Source organism: Protopterus annectens, chromosome 1.part1 (genome assembly GCF_019279795.1).
Source record: "Protopterus annectens isolate FY-2018-M chromosome 1.part1, PAN1.0, whole genome shotgun sequence".
Classification (NCBI taxonomy): Eukaryota; Metazoa; Chordata; order Ceratodontiformes; family Protopteridae; genus Protopterus; species Protopterus annectens.
In genome coordinates this window covers 1,471,076,862-1,471,091,809 of record NC_056726.1, presented here as the reverse complement: position 1 = coordinate 1,471,091,809, position 14,948 = coordinate 1,471,076,862, and positions in this window count along the sequence as shown.

Sequence of the window (14,948 nt, the reverse complement as noted above, 5' to 3'; positions counted from 1 at the left end):
TGTACCATATTTTAGGCAGATCTGTATTCCATTCTACATAGCAGTTCTGTTATGCTATGCAAACATTAGTTATGTCTATTGGCAATTACAATACTCAATAACAGGATACATATAATTTGTATTCATCTGACAGTTTAGCAGCATGATAGCAAAGATAATTGGAAGAGCTAGGTAACTATCCATGCACATAACACATGCAATATCCACCTCTCTAGTATCATTTACAAGCAATAACAGTTGTGCATGTGTACATGTTATGCAAATGTGTAGTGACCCTTGTTACAGGGCTGGACCACTCTAGTATCGTTTGCAAGCAATAACAGCTGTGCATGTGTACATGTTATGCAAATGTGTAGTGGCCCTTGTTACAGAGCTGGTCCTCCCTAGTATTGTTTGCAAGCAATAACAGCTGTGCATGTATACATGTTATGCAAATGTGTAATGACCCTTGTTACAGGTCTGGGCCAAATGGCTATGTGCACACCTACAAAGAGTTGATATTGAGAGTAGAGACACACTGGTTGAACTACCAGGTTTGTGTAGCCTAACCTCTCATTGCCAACCTAACAGCCACTTGCACATACTGTATGTAAGGTAGTGCACAGTACTGGTAATGAAACAGGTTGCATATCATCTTTAACTCCAGTGTAACATCTGCAGTAGGAATGTAAGATGTAGGAGACTGTTGCCCATGTGTAACAGCCACTTCATAGGTGATGGCTTACACTATCTGATTATATCCTGATCATGTTGATAGTGGCATCAGAGTCTATTGTTATGACTCTTTTTGGAGAGTGGGTGTCTGCGCCCAACAGAGCTCATGGTCCTGGTGGATATATGAGTATATACCCAGAGAAGGAAACAGACCTGTAGACACTTGCATCATCTGTAATAAACTAACAGGATGTGATGTGCTCCTCAGAGGAGGATTGCTGCTAAAGGTAGCTACAATGTTTCCGTAACAGCCAGTGTTGTAACGTCCAAACATAAATATTTACATATGAGCATCACTGTCTAAAACATCTTCATAAGCAATAAGTAAACTAAATACAGTACTTGCAATATATAGTATTGAATGCTCATACAGGCATGTCCACTAGTCAGCTACTGGTATTTACTAATGTCAGCTTTGTGTATTTGGCCATCCTGGGGGAATGTAATCTTTATGCCATGCACACTGCCAAACCCACCTAACACCATGCCCCACACATTGTTTGGGATGCAGCTACAGGGGTAAGCTGGAAGGCAGCCCAGTCTACAGCCATGACTGGACTGGACAGTCATGAGGTATAGGTTAACCCATGCATCTCATCATCACAACCACATACCCTTACCAGAACACAGTAAGGGACACCCACACACACTACCAGAAATCACACACATTCACAGATGCTTCTAAGTATCTGGCCAAACAATGATCTCCCAAGCTGGAAGAGACAGACAACGAAATATGCAAACTGTATGACATAGTTTGCATAATTGTGTCACACCTCAGAACACATGGCTGGAAACATGCCCAACAGTACTCATTTGTGAATGCAAACTCTAGCACTATGTTACACACCAACCTATATGTGGGAGTACATACTGTCATCTGCCTGTCTGCCATGTTTAACCACATACCCATACACTCAGACCACCTTCTGAACTATACACATGGCTCTGGCATATTCCATGTTGTAGTGCAGGACCTGTGATGCAGTAGCCTGGACTGCATGGAAACACATGTAGGAACTGTCAGGTCTTGTAGCCCATGCAGGTATGTCCCAAGGCCTGGGTAGCATTCTGCCATTGGCCAGAATGATACTGCAGTACAGGGACAAAAGGATTGTATTCCACAATTGTCTAGTGTAGTGGTGCAAGTCAAAGGGTATCCAGTATCTGTCTGCCTGGGATAACATGGTTGACAGGCCATGATGCTTTGCCAGACAGGGCCTGCACCTGTCACACCTGGGAATCTGCATAATGCCTAGGGCTCATGCTTCTCCTATAGTGCCTTCATCATGCACAGTTCAAGTGAAGGTCAACTGCTGTTACAGGGACAGCCAAGCAATAAACTGCGGGTCTCGCTACACAATGATACATGTCAGAAACACTATATGGACACACATATGTCAATATCTAACATGGAGAAAATATCTGTGCAGTGGCTGAGACATGTTTCAATGCTCCAGAGAGCACACCTGCATGACCATGTTATAACACATACCTCACCTCTTGCCCACTATCCTTTATTGGAACACACAGGCCGCAGGTGTGTCCATATTCCTAAAGGATATGTACACCCCCACGCTAGTTGCACTTGCATAACTTCAGATGCATTATGCTGAGCAACTACCTTTGTGCCAAATTGGAATTCAAATTGCACCTTGAGACAGATCACCCACCATGCTGCAGATTTCCCAACTGTCATAATGTGCTGCAATGGGGAAGATTAGGTCTGAGACAGAAAACCATAATAATGGCTACTCTCATCTATTCCATTATGAACTGGGAAGACTCCTCATGTACCAACACCTGCGCTCAATGCACGTTGGATTCCATCAACCCCAATGACCTGGATCATAGTAGTCAGACAAATGGGGCTAACAGTATGCTACACATAGTCAGTCTCCAATGCCAATGTTATGTTTCCTAAGAGCAAAGTGGTGACTGTCATGGCACCCATGCAGATGGACAATGCATGTTCAAATGCTGAATCCTACACAAATGAACCTTAAGCAGTGACATACGTGCAGTTATTGTGTCATTGAAACAGAACCAAGATTCAACCAAACATAAACAAGAAGGCAAACTGGTGGTACCATGGTTTAAACGGTACCACAGAAGGTAGTAACTGTTGCAAGAGGGAACACACATGAGTGTAGGTGATCCCTGGTCAGCCTCAGTAAGATGCAGATACACCATATAAAACTACACAAAGCTAATGTGAAACAAATCAGCAACATATTATGAGGCTAAGCACAGAGCATTCTATAGCTGTGTCATTAATCATAATGGCAATGACAAGACCTGTTGTGCTGCACAGCAGTACAGCATGGGAAGTACTGCACCTACAGAAATAGCACCTGTTTACCCAAATAGGGTCTTGGAGAACCTAAACCCACTCCCACCCCCCCAACAGGTACACTTAGTTATATATACATGTACACTACATGGCCCCTGTAATAACAACTATGCAGGCAAAAGCTGCACTCTCTAAAGCCATACATACAGCTTTCATGGGATCTGTGAACATCCCAGGGTGTATCCTTCACAAATGTAAGAAAAATCAGCTATATACACATCATGATCAATCATAGCTCTATGTCAGGCTGTGTACACACTGAATGGTGCAGAGCAACACTTATCACACCCCACAAAGAGGGAGACACAATTGATAATGAGAAATAGTACACAACTACCCTGCTGAGTCTGGTCTGTAAGGCCATGAACCGTGATCAACATATCTGATGTACTCAGTACAGATGTAGATGACAGTAGGGTTGATTCACACTGCATATCATGACCTTGCCAGGTCATAGGACACCATCATCCATACTGTGTTCCAGCTTCACTCAATAACTAGGTGTATATTCCTATGTCACAGGAGTGATTGGCAACTGGACAGCTGGCAGAACCAACACTACAGAAGGTGTCTGACTAATACACGCACATCAAACCAGTGCCAGCCACAATAATACAGGGTTCATTCCTGGTACTCCCCCTCTTTGTTATCTATACCACAGAGACTAACACAGAAGGCATCTGCCTATTGATGTTAGCAAATGACTGTGAACTAGGAGCAATAGTTGACTTAATGTGTGCTGCGTTCAACATACAGAAGGGCCTTTGTGTGTCAGATGTGTGGTGTGTGACATATGGCCACAATCTGACAGCTAGGTATTGCATTGTCATCCCCTATGTTAAAAACCCTGTACCCATGAACTACCACCTAGGCAGCGGTCAACATAATGACAACTGTGTGCATATGGGATGCAGCTGGACAGTAGTCTTTCCTTTGATAGTTACTTCACCACACCAGTCAGGTAGTTGTATGTGGCACCCCTAATCATAACAGGGTGTCATCCAGGAATATAGAGATAATTGCTCAGCCATACTCAACACTCATGTGACCAATAATAGATCACATATTTCCTTTAAGGGTTATTGCCCATGTGTAGATGGCCTACACTGCCCTTCCCAATCCCTAGCTCACTATGTAGCATGCAGCATACCCTGAATAAAGTCATGTCCAACCCAGAAGTGTTGGACATGCTACACTTAACACATCCTGAATCCAAATAAACACATACTTCATGGACATCCACCTTTCTAGTACAAGGATCACAGCATGCCTGACAGATCTCTGCCTCATACACTTAACATACTCTTGCCATACTATGCATCCCTGTCCAGCGAAGCTGCACATCGCCCCTCTCTGTGACATGGTGTGATGACCACATGCCAAATATATCAGTAACCCTGTGGATCAGTTCTGTGGCACTGCTTGAACTGGCCACTGAAACTTACCTGCCTGTTGCCTACAGCTAGGTAACCTGTCTGCCTAGGCTCATAAATGTCCCAGGGCATATAGCCTACTAGATCACTATGACCATACATGCTATAGTTGATATCCAACCCTGCAAATACCATCAGGCTACCTATTGTCCCATGTGTTACACATGTGTAACACAGGCAATACATGGCAGGATGCTACACAGCTGTACAGTGCCATGTACATGTATATGGCAAAACTCATACATGCTTGCAAGTCTGCAGGGTCACAGGTCATGTCCCTAATGGCTATGTATGACTATATATGTGACATATACACAGCATTAAAGTCGATTGCATTAATGTGAACACATCCAGGCATGTGCTGATAGGTAAAGACACCATTACAGGCAAAGAGACATGCCCATGTCAAGACAACATCCACATGGAGTATGAGTATTGTCATCACATGACACACACATATATGGCAATAGCATCACATCACCAGTAAGTGTCAAATGTGTGTGACTTAAACATGTCAGTGGTGTTACTGTCATGTAGATTTGCAAAGACTTATTTGTAATCTTAATAAATGTGATACACATGTATGTTCAGCTGTACTTCTGTACATCTTTGTGAGCTACTGTGACCTGTCTCCATCATTATGTCTTCCAGGTATGCCACATAGCAGGCTGCCAGCATACACCCACTTGGAGGATGAGGTCCTTGTCCCATACCTCCTCGACAACCATACAACACTCTTCAGCCATGTGCCACAGGATGCACAGCAATGGGATGCCCTGTGGGAGGAACTCTGCAGGAGGGTAAATGATGTTGGTGGTCACAATTGCACCTATCAGCAGGTGCGCTGACACTGCACTGACCTCATAAGATGGGCAAAACAGTGTGCCAATGCAATCGCCAGGGAACAAGGTACAACAGGTGGGGGCCACTCACCCAGCCCCTACTCACATGTACTGAGGAGCTACTGGCCAACCTGGGGATACCTGCAGACCTCCATCCACAAGCTTTAGCTGATATTGTGGAGGTGGTTGTCTCTCAACCACCGAGCCTGGAGTTGCCTGGCAAGTCAATAATGCACATATAATACAACTATATTTCACATAGCTACATGTGTTACTGTACAATATGTAATGTAACATCATAGGCAAGACATGTATGCACACATGCCACATACTATAGTCTGCTACTCTATGTATGCACAGATGTGCATACTCCATAGTATAGTTTATGTGCTAACATGGACATTGCACCCTGTAGCTATCACACAGGTGTGGATAATGATCTTACTGCTGTGACACTCCTGTTTAGGTACCTCTGGAATTTTGCAGTGACAGCAGCCTGTGTCAGGTGAGATTATTATTTACCAGGCTTGATAATGCACAGATCATATTAATTGCATGCTATCTGCTATAACACAAGTACACATAATGTATGGTGGTCCTGTTAATAGACACTGGTCAGACCTGCAATGCATCACAGTGGTTACTCATGTGAAACAATTGAAGACTGTATGAAACACCTACAGTAAACCTTCCAAACTGTCATTGCCAGATGTGTGGGCAACTGTGAATACAATGGTGGAGGTGTGTTTCACTGTAGGGACAGGTACTACATATCAACATTACACATGTTGGGAATACAAGCAGTACTGTACAGAGAGCATATGTGTGCACACACTCTAAATGTGTTGGAGCTAGAGTATGACCAGCCCACAGGATATACCCTTGTGGATTATACACTTGCTATGAATGTCACACAATGTCATGTGCTATCTGACATGTCCATGACATTTAGTGGGCTGACTGCAACACTGCTCAACTATCCTGCAAAACATGATATATCACATCCTATACATACCACCTTTTGTCTGCATAACCCTGTCCTCAGTGGAGCATATGACATCTATGGGTGTATGTCATATGGGATAACACTGACATGTGAAATAAGATGGCCATCACACCCACTGGACAGAACATGTGTACACATGGCCATGAAGGATGGCCAGAGACATGAAGCAACACACACAGTAGATGTGATGCACATGTGTGTACACCCTGTTGTACATTGGCTCGACACAATACCTTGGCCTTAATGTAATGGTGGTATTGCAGATGTGAAACACTAAACATCATACAGGCCTGTGCACAGCTTGTGTAGGCATAACATAAAACCACCACATAACATGTCTTGAACATCTTGAGTGTGTCACAACATGAAAGCATTCACCTATACAGTATCCAAATACATACATGTGTTGCACAACATACACATACAACAACATCAGGCCACAGATACAGTACATTCACCTTGCTGGTGTAAGACATCACTGTCATGCCTGCTCCTCATGTGTGTGAGGTACACAGATGACGTGTGGGACATAGAGTACTGCTAAGTTAGCCATGTGTGAGCATAGTTTCCAGGCATCAGTAATATGGTTGCAGATGTGCAGGGGTGTCATCCGTATACCCTTCTGTGACCTGTGTCACACATTCCACATTAAGGTTTAGTGTGTATACACGTCAGTGACATGGGTCACATTCCACATTAGATATGTATTGTATGTGAGCATAGTCATGGCTATGAACTGTGTCAGTAACTCACACTATATAGCAATTGTGAAGCCACATGATGCTCTGCAATGGCTATGCACATCAGCTCAATGTGCAGTATGTCACTGCATATTTGTAGGGTGGACAGACAACATTGCATCAGCTGAAGGCCCATGTTAGTATAACACGTCGCTGCACTGGGACACCATTACCATACTGTAGATTGCAAAGGACACCATTGTGTTACACATGTATGCATGTCATTCAACATGTCAGCATAAGACATGTCATACTACATGTGATTGGCAAGGTCATATGCCACACATCAGGCCAGTGTACTGTAAACCTGTGCTGATCTGTGGCACCATTGCAAAGTAGGGACAGCCATGTCAAACATGTGTGTACAGTCACATGCACAATGTCTGTAGACCTAGCTCAGGGGTAGGTGGAATAATGTTGAACAGACATGCACGCTTTGGAGAAGATATGCAAGCTAAGGCTCAGGCAAACATGGTATTCAGTTGACATACCCTTCTGCTCATGTCCTCACACATTGGGGCTGTGGCCAACACAAAGCATCAGTGGCAGATGTACAAAGGTCAGCAATGGTATGTTAACATGTGGTGTATGTTGCACACACCATGGCAGTGCGATGCAATGGTGCAAAGTGCATGCATTGTGTTGCAGGTATGGGGCATAGGCTACTAACACAAATGGTGCAATACAGGTATGTATGCTAACCACCACTATAATTGTGTAAGGTGCATGCTGTCTGCTATAACACATGCATGCTGTTGTGTGCAACTCAAGGATGTATGATAACTACCACTATAATTGTCTAAGCTGAATGCCATCTGCCATATCACCTGCATGTAGAGTGTGTCTGTGTGTGTGTGTCTGGTATAACTTGAAATGTACAGTTCTTGTCTTCTCCTCACAGGTGTTGATGTAGGTGTGTTGCCCTCCAGCGGTCCACCTGATGTTAGTGTCCCCACAGACTCTAGCAGTGATGATGACAGTATCATTGAGGCACAGGCATGGTTGTCAGGGGCTGAATCTGTGCCATTGGTTGCCATTCCACCTATATCCCCTCATCCTCGCACACAGTTCCCCTCCCTACACATACCCCATCACCACTGGCCATAGAGGAAGGACAGTTGATGGGTGGTAGCATGGAGCAGTGAAGTGTGGAGACTATGGAAGGTGTGCCTGCACACCATGATCCCAGTCAACTGGCTGGTGATGTCCCACACAGGCATGTACCCAGTGCTGCTCGCAGGAGGACCACTGGCCAACATGCCCCTGCGAGATAAAGCACATCAGCTGGAGTCACCAGACACATGTTTTGGGCTGTAATGGAGGCACAGGCACGTGTTGAACAGCCCAACAGAGAATGTCTGAGGCTTCAGAGGGCTGCTGTCCATTCATTAGCTGACAACATCCAGGCAATTGCAAATGCTCACCATCATCTTGCAGATGTTTTGGATAGACGATTGGGTAACATGGCGGGAGTCCTTGACCGTAGCATGTCAATCCTTGAGCATGGAATGTCTGTGTTGGAACATCTGGTGGGAGTGAGGCATCGAACACGTGGACGTAGGTCAGCTACATAACCTGTTAAAGGTCTACATGAGCATGCTACTGCACATGTCTGCTCCCATAGTGGCAGTAGCAGCAGCAGTGCAGCTGGTGCTGTGCAGTCCACACCAGGACACAGCAGGCCAAGTGCACGTGGTCCTGGATGGTCCCAACAGGGACACGATTCCAGTGGACATGTGTCATCAAACAGTACCCAATCTGGACCTCTGCCTGGTAGTGCCCATTCAACCCCTGGCAAGTACAGGTCACGTGGCCATGGCCAGACACCGTGAACTGTGAAACCTGCCTTGTACAGTCTGCAGCTGTCAATAATACTCCTGTGTAGGCCAGCCACATGCCAGACCTGTGTGCATGCATACACACACAACACACACCGGAAACAAATGTAGGGCACCTCAACACACACATGCATAACATCCACACATGCCCAATGATATCACAGGCCCTAACACACACACACATGATTTCATCCAATGGTGCAGCCTAGGCCTCTGGCAAACATTATCACCCTGTGCATATGATGATGCTTATGCCAGGGACATGCTCATATGGTCTGATGCACAGGGTGAACATACTAGGTAGACAATTGTAGATTAATAATGTTGAGTAGCGTTGACAGGCAGCAGACATACCATGTATTACAGTTTTAGAATACATTTTGTACATTTGACAGTATGTATCATATGTAACAACACTAACAGCATGTTGATATTGATGTTCTGCCTTCCTCTTTCAGGTGTAGTTGCATGTGCCAGGGGATGTCGGTGTTTGCGGTTAGTGTCCCATATGTACATGTTGACTACTCACAGGTCTGTATGACAATACCTGCATGCACTTTGTAGCTTCCACATTGCAGTTTTAATCTCCCAAGTTTCAATTATGTTTACTGATCTAATGATCCAAGAGCATGATAGCTGTGTAGTAAGCTACTGTGTTCAGAATCGTCACATCCACAGTGGGTGACATCACAAGTATAGTTACCTGGACCAGGGAGGAGGTAAGAGAGTGGTATGGCAGAAGACAACGGTAAAGGCCAGTGGAAATAGTGGCTTCTCATTGGGAAGCAGTAATACCCACTGCCATGACAGCATGCAAACACAGACACACCCACACAGTTGCCAGTGTTTGGATGAGAACCCCTGCCTATGTGCATATCATCATTATAATATTACATAATTACAAGACGCGCCACAGAGATTACACATGTACAGATTGTCGGAATGGCCTAAGATCGAGGACATTGACAGGGATACTACAGTGCAGTGAGTTTATGTGGGGAAGGGGGGGGTTGATCAGTAGGCTATGTAACAACAGGTCACACCCCAGGGTGTACATGTTAACAGGCGGTTAGAATGCCCATCTAAGATTGATGATATCAACAGAGATATTAGATTGCAATGAGTGGATGGGGGGAGGGGGGCATTAACATTTCACTATGGTAAAATACACCCTCACTCCAGGGACCGGACAGCCATACACACAGACAGCCATACACACACACACACACACACACACACACACACACACACACACACACACACACACACACACACACACACACTGTGGCATTCACAAAGATATACACCTATGTCACACACATACAGACACTTGACATGTGTGAGGTTCAACCATCTACCTATGCCTTTCTTTCTACACTTCACTCTGTACTGATGTCAACAAAAGTGTTCAGGAGAGTGAAAACATGTGGGACGTATTCCCAACCATACGTGAAATATATGGACACATACACACCCACAAGTGCCAGTACTGTGAATCAAACACCTGACTATCTCATGATAGGTATTACAGAAGTAAGCACTATCTCATTCGCTACAAAGCTTACTGACTCTTTCCTTTGCCAACTGTGCTGATATATGCACAATATATTCACAAGGGAGGTATTACTGTTACAGGTATCAAGAAGTTTGCCTTCAGTGTCACCCTTACTGCATTCTACATTGTCTGTCTTCCACTTCAATTAACAAAACTAGACCTTAGCAGTTATTGTAGGAATGGTTGTAACACACTAGTGAGCTGTCCTCAGTAATTATTCATCTGCAAAGTAGCCTCACCACTTACTAGTCATGTCCAAACATCTGTCCATACCTCATGTACAGCTTTCTGTACTTAGAGCATATCACCATATACAGTTGGCAAAGCTGAGGCTGTATTGCAACAGCATGATGTTCTAAGACAACAGTCACCTTCAAACATCAGACACTGCACACACATGGAATCTACACAAACATAAATACATGTACACATATGCAGTCTACATCAGTAAGTGCACTAGCAGGTCAAGAGGATACATTCCACACCTTCCCCATGCCATGTGTGAAACATAGCCGAGCATTACACCACAATGGATGTTGTATTCATGTGCTGGTAGGACAAAACCATCTTCACAGAGTAGCCAAGTGTACATATATGACAACAGCACATATCAGCAAGACACACACAGTGTTATTCCATGTCATGCTCCTACAAACTGTTACTTGACAGTGCCATGGTGAAGCCAGGGCACTGTAATGGTCAACAGTGAGCACATCATATTTGCCACAAACACACCTCATGTTTACTGGAAGAGTGCCAGCAATTTGCTCTGATAGGCTAGGCAGTACACTCATTCAAGCATGTGTGAGGTCTGTGGCTTGTAAACATTTCACCCCAGCCCATACTGGCTATTGTGGTACTAAGGCTAATGTCCAGACAGCACTCAGCATGCATGGCTTGCAATTGTTGACATGGGGTATATGTAGGAGCTGTGGCCACACATGGCTGTACATGTCATGAACATATCACCTGTGACTACTCAGAAACATACAGAGCAGAGCTGAATTTCCCTGAGTTTATCAATGCAGGCCTTGTGTAGGTCCTATGATCCTGTTATTTGGGTATGTTTGTAGGCATTGCATTAGTTGGAAATGTCTAATGACATACATGCCACATGGGGTGTTGTATGATGTGATAGGTGCCATGGGTGATCAGTAGAGAGGGAATATTAGCTCTGTTAACACAGATATCAAACCTTATGTACTGTTAGCATGCTATCTGCCATGTGCTTGCGTGTAATGACTGTGGCCACCTGTATGTAGAAAGGATAATGAAAGCTATGGTAATGTCATTTATGTTGTATGAGTGTGGGATATTATATGAACCTATATTCACCCCAGGGATCATGTCAGTTGCCCTGCTAGACAGGGGTCCAGGGAAGTAAATAGTGTGGGAAGAAATAGCCAGGGAATTGTTATGGCTAGGCTTGTATAGGCCCTAGGGCTGATAGCCTAGTACCAACCTATGAACCTATGGATGTACAAATCCAGGGCAGGTACAGTTAGGTCATATCCAACCATGAGGGTGTTGTTTACTGGTGTACAGCAACAGTCAACTGTGTTAATGCTGACAACATCCAAGGGACCCTGGTATGTGTACAAATGAGCTGGTTACAAACAGTGTTATTACTGCATTGCATAACACGTTATGCAGCTGTGTCTGTACATGAGTACTTTGCACAGTTGATGTAGGCCTAGCTACAGTCCACCAATCGAAAGTTATCTGGTGGTCTACCATACTATGTCATACCACATATGGATGTGTGCTGGTAGTCTGGGGACAAGGTGGTGGATGTATATGAAGATATAACCTAGAATGCAGCGTTTGCCACTGTCACCTGTACCTGACTCATCTGTGATGAGTTATGTCGGAGTAGTGGTCTTTACATGTGAGTAGCCTTTATGAATATGTGGACACCACCACCTGGAATGGTCCATACCACTGTTATGGCCCTCATGTCTGGATCTGAGTAATATGGTGGAAGTGCAATTGTGCACAACAGAGACTTCAGCCAGGTGTTCCTCACTACACAGATGTCGATATTCCCCATTGTAGGTTCTACATTGAGCAAATGATTACAAAAGCCACGCATCTAGCACTGGTTAGCATAAGCATTCAATGCAATTGTCTTGTAGGTGTCAGGGTGTTACTTCTGTGTGTAGGACATTTGCCTTGGAATGCGGCTATATGGGTAAATGCGAACTAGGTATTATCCACACACACTTGAAACATGGATGCATGTGCTTTGTGTCGAAGGCTTGTCATTCAGTCATGACAGCCCAAAATGACAGACACTGGACAACCTCATAATAACAGCAGAACATTGGCTCATTGTTTCAGTCTAGCAGTTGCCACTCGTACCATGACATCACTGTGAGTGGCAGTAATGTGCTTGGTAGCAAATGCCTCATGTAAGGTGACGGACAGCAGCAGAAATTGTGTATATAACCAATGTGAGATATACTTAGGGTAGCAGTCCTACTAATAATGACAACTACTAACACAGCCGGGAGAGGTCATCTTGACACCTGCACCTCAGTACCATTACACAATGTGGCTCACACATTATGCTTGCACATGCCACTGTTTCACATATAATGCCACTGTCCACAACTTGCTATCAATGTATGCCTTTCAGGGCAGCAAGGTGTGTGACACATGCTGTATGTAGCATCCGCCTGTGTGTCCCAGTTAACCTATTGTCTGTCACGTCCACACATGCATGATTGTGTATACTTAACATATATATGTCAGTACTTCATGTACATGCATGCATGTGTATCCCACAGCACAGACACATATATCATTTATGGGCCACATACAATAGGAGTCCATTACAATGTGTTCTGTACATGTAAGTGTATGAGCATGCACACTGTGGCCTTCTGTGGTTAGAATCGGAGTGCATCCCAAACAGCCCTGTACTAGTAAGTGTATGAGTGTACCCACTGCCACCTTGTGTAATTTGAGTCAGTGCATCCAACAAACCCTTTGTTACTAAGTGTATGACCATGCCCAGTATAACCTTGTGTAGTTGTAGTCATAGTGCATCCCAAACGGCCCTGTGCTACTAAGTGTAACCCTGTATAGTGATAGTAGTTTTCCATTCCACAGATGGGCATACTCCAGTTCAGGTTCCTGTTGTGCTACAGCTATACCTCACAGGCCTACCTATGTACTACTTGCAGATGATGTGTCTTGTTAGTGCATACAGGTTGTAATGGACACCTACTTTAAACACACAGGTTTACAGCTATGTACTTCATGACTGTCAGTATCCCTGTTGTTGTCCTCAATCTTAGATGGGCATTCTGAGTGCTTTGGAATGTGTAATCTATGTGGTGCATCTCATAACTGCAGAGTACTGTAATAGTGATCTGTAGATAGGCAGGAGTTCTGATCCCACCACTGGCAACTGTTTGTTTGTGTGACAACAAATGCCTGAGTGTGTGTCAGCAAATGGCTGAGTGTGGTTGTGTGTCTCAGCAAATATGTGAGGGTGTGTGTCAACAAATGCCTGAGTGTGTGTATCAGCAAATGGCTGAGTGTGGTTGTGTGTGTGTATTTGTGTCTGCATCCTGTCGCGACAGCAGGTTTTGCTGCATTCCAAAGAGATACCACATGTTTCACTGGCCTTTATCTTTGTCAGCTGCTAAACCTCTCTCTTCCCCCTCCCCACTGCAAGTAATCAATCCTGTGATGTCACCCAGCTCAGAAGTGGAAAAGTGTATTTGTATGTGTTCTCTGGCACATACCCCATCTGCATACCACTGTACTAGTTACCTTTACATAGGCAAGACGTGTATGTACAATATTGGCAAGTGTGTGCCATGTGTAATGTCTTTTCACACACCATGTTAGCCATCTGTGGTGACTGGTATCTACAAAGTATTACATAGTTAGGAATGGTAAAGAATACACAGTCAAGCACGACTACAGTTGGGTATGTTATTTTCCTGTGCCATTGTCGAGTAGTGACACAGAAGTGGTCGCTGGGGTGTAAGTCCATACCAATCATTCCCCCACCCAAACTCCACAATCCCCAGGGTAGATTGCATTAACCATCATTCCCCACCCCAAACTCCACATACACAAGAACCATCCCTTCTCTGGTGAACTGATTAAGGTTTAAATGTTATAACACAAGAGATGCCTCTATTTTGTATACACGTCAGTTCCTTTGGAACCCTTCTGTGTCACAAAGGGTGTTCAGACATGTGTATATGTGTATGTGTATATATATATATATATATATATATATATATATATATATATATACATATATACGAGCAAATGACCGAAATCCAAACAGCCGGGCATTCTTACGCGAAAGTGCTATTTACCGAAGCAGCACTTTCGCGTAAGTTTGACTGTTGCCGAGGCTGTACTATGGTGTGGGTAAGTGAAATTTCACTTTTCCCCACTGTAGTGTGGTCTTGGAGGGAGAATATTAAAGTAGGGGGTGAG